General features: G+C 37.5%; 1 pseudogene across 1 annotated transcript; it reads left to right on the top strand.

Annotated features, from left to right (window-relative positions):
- Positions 1 to 729: 729 nt before the first annotated feature.
- Positions 730 to 8,896, top strand: LOC110256444 (olfactory receptor 5K1-like; annotated as a pseudogene). Its single transcript, XR_014824964.1, has one exon. The product of XR_014824964.1 is annotated as an olfactory receptor 5K1-like (transcript).
- Positions 8,897 to 9,607: the final 711 nt, after the last annotated feature.

Here is a 9,607-nt window from a genome sequence, read left to right as displayed (position 1 = left end):
ACTAGGTAAATTTATATTGTTGTATAACCAACACTACCCAACTCCAGGAACTTTTCATCTTCCCAAACTGAAATTCTGTACCCATTATATAATACTCTCCATTCCTTCCTTCCTGGACAACCACATTTTACTTGCTATCTGTATGAGTTTGACTACTTTAATATGTTAAGTGGAATAACAATATTTGTCCTTCTGTGTCTATTTTATTTCACTTAGCACATCATTGTTTCATCCATATTTTAACATGTGTGAGAATTTTATTCCCCTTTTAAGGATGATTAATATTCCATCAAAATGTCTATACCACATTTTGATCATTCATCCATCCATCAGAGGAAAGTTGAGTTGCTTCCACTTCTAGCTATCTTGAATAATGCTTCTATGTACATGGGTGCACAAAAATAGTCTTTCAAACAACACTGTTAATCTGTACAGACACAGTCATTGAAATTACTTGGGAATACTTACACAAATTGCTGACACCTATCAGCACACAGATAAGCCTTCTGCACTGAATGTTCCTTTCAAGACCTCAAAAGCCATCTTTATGCATCTTATCAAATGTTTGTCTTGACAATACGCTGGGAAAATGTTAAATAACTAGCTTAAAGGTAAGAGCTCCTGGAGATTGATGCTCCCCTAGAAATGGGTATGCAACAAAATCCATGTGACTTGTGAAAGCATTATGGGAGATGCTCCTTGTCCTTTTGGGCCAGGGAGAGCTCAGAGTTGAATTGGATGTATTATAAATTAGTACCTCACTTCTCTACGATTCTTGTCTCAACAGAGAAGTCAGGAATGGCTAAAGGAAATCAGACCATAAACAATGAGTTTATCCTCGTGGGATTTACTGATCACCCAGAGCTGAAGACCCTTCTGTTTGTGGTATTCTTTGCCATCTATCTGATCACCATGGTGGGGAACCTTGGCCTGATGATAATAATTGCAAAAGAGCATCGTCTGCACACTCCAATGTACATACTTCTAGGCAACCTTGCTCTTGTGGATTCTTGCTGTGCCTCTGCCATTACTCCTAACATGTTAGGGAACTTGTTTTCTGAAAACAGAATGGTTTCCCTCTATGAATGCATGGCACAATTTTATTTTATTTGCACTGTTGAGACAGCAGACTGCTTTCTTCTGGCAGCAATGGCCTATGATCGCTATGTGGCCATCTGCAACCCACTGCAGTACCACACCATGATGTCAAAGAAACTCTGTGTTCAGATGACCACAGCAGCCCACATAGCTGGAAACCTGCATTCCATGATTCATGTCGGGCTTCTATTTAGGTTAACTTTCTGTGGCTCTAATCACATCAACCACCTTTACTGTGATATTCTTCCTTTGTACAGGCTCTCTTGTGTTGACCCTTATGTCAATGAACTGGTACTACTTATCTTTGCAGGCTCAATTCAAGTCTCTACAATAGGTAGTGTCTTAATATCTTATCTCTATATTCTCTTTACTATTTTCAGAATGAAATCCAAAGAGGGAAGGATCAAAGCCTTTTCCACCTGTGCATCCCACTTTCTGTCAGTCTCATTATTCTATGGATCTCTTATTTTCATGTATATTAGACCAAATTTGCTTGAAGAAGGGGATAAAGATATAGCAGCTGCTATTTTGTTTACAGAAGTAGTTCCTTTACTAAATCCTTTTATTTATAGCCTAAGAAATAAGGAAGTAATAACTGTCTTAGGAAAAATTCTGAAGGAAAAAAAATCGCAAAAACTTTGAAACAAATGATATTTACTTCAGCTTAATGATTTAAATTCAGAAAAATTTTCCAAGTGAAATTACACAGAGAAAATGTACAAACTACATACATACATGTAAAATATTAAAATGCATCATAATGCCATTAATTTAGGCAGCAATTTGTAAGGGAGAAAATATACAGGAAGATGTAAACTGTATCAAATCATGATTCAAAATGACAAAAATCAAAATCAAATTTTGAATTAATTCAAGAAACAACACAGTGTGTTGCCAAGATCATGGATTGCGTCATCATCAGGGATTATCAGCCCTCAATAGAAAAGCAAAAATTGTATCTCAATAAAACTGAAAAAAAAGTTTTTAAATTGTCAGACTGACATCTACAAGTCTGTTCTCTGTGTCAGTGAGTCTGTTTCTATTTTGTTGATAGCTATACTTTAATTTTTAAAAAGGGTAGGGAAGGAAAAAAATAAAAAGGAAGAAATGAAATAAAGAGAGGGAGAGAGGGAGAGAGGGAGGGATGGAAGGAAGGAAGGAAGGAAGGAAGGAAGGAAGGAAGGAAAAAAGAAACTATTCAGAAGGCTAATATCCGTGGCATCTGATGAGGGTATAATGCTAAGTGTGAATGTACATTCTATTGGGGCAATAGATAGAATGTACAAACACAGACTCAATTTCAGAAAGTTGGATATAATGGAATAAACCTAATGAGTTGTCACTTGAGAAAGTCAGGGATTTTGTGTTTGACAATAAAGCTGCAGAAATAGAATGGAAAAATGATCAGGCTGAGAAAAAAAGGAAGACAAATAACAAATTAGTTGTTACAAATAGAAAGGATAACTCTATTAAACATTAAGAGCCAGCCCACATTAACAGCTTGGAGCATGAGTGCTTCAGTTAAGCTAAAAGGGTTTAAGAGTATGTGAACCTTCAACCAATGAAATCACTTACAACCATGAGTGTCAGAGTTGCAGCAAGTGAATTTTGAGGAATCGGTTCCAATAGCATTTTGAGGGACATTGTAGTTAAAAGAGATGTAGTGAGGAAGTAAAGGTGCAAAGTAAAAGTGAATATTGTATTTCCAAGTTGAAGTTCTTATGCTGTTGAATAATTCAAGATGGAATGCCAATTTTCAAGAGTAGTCATCTTAATATTTATTTATTCCCAGATGTACAAGCATAAAGATGCCATAACATGAAGTTCCAGACAAGCAGTCAAACCTCATTTGGGGTCTGAAATGATTATTGTCAGTGAGCTAAGCTAGACTTCTCTAGCCAGCGTCCTGAGAGGTGAGGAAGAGGCTCAGCAATGGGGATACTATCAGATTATATGCAGACATGATGAAAGTTATGCTTGTTGAACAGTGGATAGAGCTTATCTAAAATATTTTTTTCTTCTCATTATTGCAAAACCTGAAGTTGTGGAATGCAGGTAGAACTACATGATCTTAATGTGACATAATGAAAGGATGACTGTCCAGTTATTTATTCAACATAGATCTATTGAGAGCCTGCCTTATGGAAGCACTGCTCTACCTACTGGGATATATCAGTTATCAAAACACCAGGTTTCCCATCTTCATAGAAAATGGAATATTGCCATGATTTGAATGACTAACTTCTTATCCAAAAAGGATCTTATCAAGTAAAACAAAATTTCCCCCTTCCACCACTTCTTCTGATGCTCTGAGATCACATCTAAATTCCTAGAAGGCAACTGTCAGTTTGCAGCTATGATCCAGCCTCAACATCTATCGAAAGCTGAATTTACATGGAAAATCAGTATGTTGAGCATATTCAGAAAAGCAGTAGGAATGCAGGTGTGGTAACTCCAATGCCCTAACTCATGAATACAAAATTATAACTACTTAGTTTCTATATGTAAGCTCCATACAATCTAACCTAGCTCGTCCCATATAATCAGACATTTCATGATTTACAATCGAGATATTTCAAGATTTCCTTGGTTGTTCCAAATTGAAACCCCATCAGTTTAGGTTTCGCCCACTCCCACTCTATTCTTTCTTGCTACATCTACACAATTTTGGCTGTGTAGGTACTTGCCTGAAAAGGCATTGAAGACAGGTGCCCATTAAGAGGCAAACATTCTAAGATGTTTGATCCTCTGAGCTTCTTGTTATCTCTTCATACCACCATCAGTTTTGGTTTCTGCATTCATGTCTGGTCCCCAGGGTAAACATGAAAGCATGTTTCAGCTGAATCCTCTACTTGTCAAGTTTATAAGGCTCAGTCTCTCTTGCTCTTTATTTCTTTGCTAATTTATGAGTAAATTCTTCTGACCTCCTGCTCTAGGATATTTAAGAAGATGGAAAAACAAGTATTTTCATTACTGCTATATCCCAGTACCTAGCTGAAGGAAAATTGAAGGATTCTACTTTTGCACTTCTGATGACCACTATATGGGTTATGTCACAGGATTTTGAAAATTTTTAAGAGTGCCTCCAGAAGGTCTCTTTGCCCATAGATCTCCAAACTTCTATGGACATTTGATTGTCTCCCTATCATTCCCAGGACAACCTTGGGAATTTAAGTAACAGAGTCCCATCTCAGCAAACACCAATTACTCCAATTTTCCTTTTTTCCTCAGTTCACTGAATCCACATTTCTAGGGTAATACTTAACTCTTAAATCATTATAAATGCTTCCCAAATCTACTTTCATAGAACAAATTTTTACTTTGGAACAGTCTTCAAAAGTGAGGCTATCTCAATCTAGTCTGTCTGGATTTTCAAAGTTTGATTCAGGGAAAAAAGAATGTGAGATTGACACATACAATATATAAATGTATCTAAGTAACACACATTTATACAATATATAAATGTATCTAAGTAACACACTACATCTTAAAACTTATATGCCAAATTTATTCCAAAAAAATAAAAGTAAACAAATATTTATACTTCAGACAAATAATTTTGACTCAAAAATGAAAGGAAAAAGCCCTTATTAACCTAAGGGGAGTTTTTTTGTATTATGAAAAATGTGAAATCATAGTGCATTACATAGTGTAGCTATGAGCTATAAATACACATTCATAGGAATAGAAATAATGACCACTGGTATAAACAAACTGAGAGGGTAAGGGGAGTGAAAGAGTATTCTTTGAGGAGGACTGTGGTATAGTGAGAGGGCTATATATTCCTCTATAGAAACAGCTATAGAAACTACGAAATAGCAGTAAAGCACATTGCTTAGAAATAAGAAAGAAAATCAAGAAAAAAATGTTAGGAGAGCTGAAAATTGTTGAGGATTTGGGAGGGTAAAATTGGGGTGAAGGTATAGATACTGTTTTTCATTTTAAGCATTTAAAATTATCTGATTTTACTCCCTACAAATAAAATTCCAGGACCAGATGGCTTCACAGGTGAATTTTATCAAACATATAAAGAGGAATTGGTGCCCATCCTCCTTAAACTCTTTCAAAAGGTTGAAGAAGAAGGAATACTCCCAAAGACATTCTATGAGGCCACCATCACCTTCATTCCAAAACCAGACAGAGATACCACCAAAAAAGAAAACTATTGGCCAATATCGTTGATGAATATAGATGTAAAAATTCTCAACAAAATCTTAGCCAACAAAATCCAACAACATACCAAAAAAATTATACACCATGACCAGGTTGGGTTCATCCCAGGTTCATAAGGATGGTTCAACATACGCAAATCAATCAGCATCATACACCACATTAACAAAAAAAAAGTCAAAAATCATATGATCATCTCAACAGATGCAGAAAAAGCATTTGACAAAGTTCAACATCCATTCATGATCAAGACCCTCGCCAAAGTGTGTATAAGGGAACATTCCTGAATATAATCAAAGCCATTTATGACAAACCCACAGCAAATATAATACTCAATGGGGAAAAACTGAAAGCCTTCTCACTCAAATCTGGAATAAGACAGGGATGCTCACTCTCACCACTGTTCTTCAACATCGTTTTGGAAGTCTTAGCCACAGCAATTAGACAAACAAAAGAAATAAAAGGCATCCATATAGGAAGAGAAGAGATCAAACTGTCACTGTATGCAGATGACATGATACTATACCTAGAAAACCCTAAGGACTCAACCCTAAAACTCCTTGAACTGATTAATAAATTCAGCAAAGTGGCAGGATATAAGATTAACATTCAGAAGTCAGTTGCATTTCTGTATACCAGCAATGAAACATTAGAAAAGGAATACAAAAATATGATACCTTTTAAAATTGTACCTCACAAAATCAAATACCTCAGAATACACCTGACCAAAGAGGTAAAGGACCTATATGCCGAGAACTATAAAACTTTAATCAAAGAAATCAAAGAAGATGTAAAGAAATGGAAAGATATTCCATGTTCCTGGATTGGAAAAATCAATATTGTAAAAATGGCCATACTACCCAAAGCAATCAACAGATTCAATGCAATCCCTATCAAATTACCCATGACATTTTTCACAGAACTAGAACAAACAATCCAAACATTTATATGGAACAACAAAAGACCCAGAATCGCCAAAGCAATCCTGAGAAACAAAAACCAAGCAGGAGGCATCTCTCTCCCAGACTTCAAGAAATACTACAAAGCCACAGTCATTAAGACAGTGTGGTACTGGTATCAAAACAGACAGACAGACCAATGGAACAGAATAGAGAATCTGGAAATTAACCCTGACACCTATGGTCAATTAATCTTTGACAAGGGAAGCAAGAACATAAAATGGGGAAAAGAAAGTCTATTCAGCAAGCATTGCTGGGAAACCAGGACAGCTGCATGCAAAGCAATGAAACTAGAACACACCCTCACACCATGCACAAAAATAAACTCCAAATGGCTGAAAGACTTAAACATACGACAGGACACCATCAAACTCCTAGAAGAAAACATACGCAAAACACTCTCTGACATCAACATCATGAATATTTTCTCAGGGCAGTCTCCCAAAGCAATAGAAATTAGAGCAAAAATAAACCCATGGGACCTCATCAAACTGACAAGCTTTTGCACAGCAAAGGAAACCAAAAAGAAAACAAAAAGACAACTTACACAATGGGAGAAAATAGTTTCAAATGATGCAACCAACAAGGGCTTAATCTCTAGAATATATAAGCAACTTATACAACTCAACAGCAAAAAAACCAATCAATCAATGGAAAAATGGGCAAAAGACCTGAATAGACATTTCTCCAAAGATGATATACAGATGGCCAACAAACACATGAAAAAATGCTCAACATCGCTGATTATAAGAGAAATGCAAATCAAAACTACCATGAGATACCCCTCACACCAGTCAGAATGGCCATCATTAATAAATCCACAAATAACAAGTGCTAGAGGGGCTGTGGAGAAAAGGGAACCCTCCTGCACTGCTGGTGGCAATGTCAACTGGTACAGCCACTATGGAGAACAGTTTGGAGATACCTTAGAAATCTATACATAGAACTTCCATATGACCCCGCAATCCCACTCTTGGGCATCTATCCGGACAAAGCTCTACTTAAAAGAGACACTTGCACCCGCATGTTCATTGCAGCACTATTCACAATAGCCAGGACATGGAAACAACCCAAACGTCCATCGACAGATGATTGGATTCGGAAGAGGTGGTATATATACACAATGTAATACTATTCAGCCATAGAAAAGGATGACATAATGCCATTTGCAGCAACATGGATGGAACTAGAGACTCTCACACTGAGTGAAATGAGCCAGAAAGACAAAGACAAATACCATATGATATCACTTATAACTGGAATCTAATATCCAGCACAAATGAACATCTCCTCAGAAAAGAAAATCATGGACTTGGAGAAGAGACTTGTGGTTGCCTGATGGGAGGGGGAGGGAGTGGGAGGGATCGGGAGCTTGGGCTTATCAGACACAACCTAGAATAGATTTACAAGGAGATCCTGCTGAATAGCATTGAGAACTATGTCTAGATACTCATGTTGCAACAGAAGAAAGGGTGGGGAAAAAACTGTAATTGCAATGTATACATCTAAGGATAACCTGACCCCCTTGCTGTACAGTGGGAAAATAAAATTAAAAAAAAAAAAGAAAATTATCTGATTTCCAAAATTATGCATACAAACTACTTTGATAAAAATAAGATACACTTTAAAACATTGCTAACATTATAACAAAAGGTTGAAACTTTTGCTCCTTTCTACTTTCAGTGTTTATGTAGAAAATTAAATTAGCATTTTTGAGGAAGAAGATGTTAGTTCCATTTAAAATTCCAAGATTATTTTGGCCTCTACGTCCCTCAAAAATAACAGAAATTCCTTGAGAAAAGTATACTATTACAAGAAATGACCAGAGAATATGCATATAAATGCCAAGGAGGACCTAAAGAAAAGGTACATAATAATTGCTACATACAAAGAATGCAGGAATTGTTGGCAAAAGTGAGAAATGAGCCTGTAGGCATCTAAAAATAGTAAGATTTTGAAAAATGCCAGAGCATGCCTAGACAAGAAGTAGAACTGGCCCGATGCAGCCACAGGTCATAAGAGATATTTGTAACCACAGGGTATACTGGGTCACTGTGGGGGACAAAACTTCACCATTTCACTGTGACTCACACCCCAGTTATTTATTGTTGTATGGTCCCAAGACTCCATGACTTAAAACAACAACCACTCTGTTATACCCTCCCATGGCTTGAGGGTTGGCTGTGCTAACCTAGGTAAGTTCTTGCTCAGTATTTATCATGTAATTGCAGTCACAAAGATGCTGGCTGTCAGATGGGGTTGAAGCCAACATGAGTGATCTGGTGTTTGGGGTGAATTATGTCCCCTAAAAGATATCCCTGGTACCTCAAAATGTGACCTTTTTTACATATAGGATCTTTACAGAAGTAATTAAGTTAAAATGAAGTCATTAGGGAGTTCCAGTGTGGCTCATCAGGTTATAAATCTAACTAGTATTCACGAGGATGCAGGTTTGATCCCTGGCTCCACTCAGTGGGTTAAGGAACCAGCATTGCTATGAGCTCTGGTGTAGGTCACAGATGCAGCTCAGTCCAGGATTACTGTGACTGTGGCCTAGGCCTGCAGCTGCAGCTCCAATTTGAGCCCTAGCCTGGGAACTTCCATACTGCAGATGCGGCCCTAAAAAGCAAAAAATTAATTAATTTAAAAAAAATTGAAGTCAGTGGTGTAGGCCCTAATCCAATATGACTACTGGCCTCTATAGAAAGAAGACATGGATACAGACATGCAGAGGGAAGTCAGTGCAGAGAGACTCGGCGGAATGCCTGAAGATGGAGGATTAGAGTGATACATCCAAGCCAAGCAATGTCAAGGAGTGCTAGCAAGACACCAGGAGACAGGAAAAGGCAAGGAATGATTCTTTCGTTTAGATTACAGAGGGAGTGTGACCCTGCCAACACCTTGAACTCAAACCTCTAGCCTCCAGGTCTATGAGATAACTTTCTGCTGTTTGAGCTACTCTTCTGTGGTTCTTCGTTATGGCAGCCCCAAGAAACAGATACACCTGGCTTTACTTGTAGCATATGCAGCTACTGGGTTCCAAGAATGTACCAAGAGAGCAGGGAAGAAGTACGTGACATTTTAAAGGCCCAGAGTTGGAAGTCACAAAATGGCACTTCTGCCTTACTTCAATCTTTCAGGCAGTCACTACACTTTACTCACATGTAAGGGAAGGGGATGTAGACTCCTCGATGGGAAGAGTGTCAACATCACACTGAGAGGAGCACATGGTATGAGATATACTGTGTTGGCTGGCACAGCTTATACAATTTATAAGAGTTTAGGAAGAGTAGAGGAAGATGGTAGGCAGGGCTGAGGGTAGGACAAGGGCTGGGTTTGAAGGGAGAATGTTAAGGATTGCTTAACTCGCTTATTCATAA

Source organism: Sus scrofa, chromosome 13 (assembly GCF_054392235.1).
Source record: "Sus scrofa isolate SSC_HxYL_T2T_F1_AM1 chromosome 13, Sscrofa_HxYL_maternal_Yorkshire_Landrace_v2.0, whole genome shotgun sequence".
Classification (NCBI taxonomy): domain Eukaryota; kingdom Metazoa; phylum Chordata; class Mammalia; order Artiodactyla; family Suidae; genus Sus; species Sus scrofa.
This window is presented reverse-complemented; position numbering and strand designations above follow the sequence as displayed.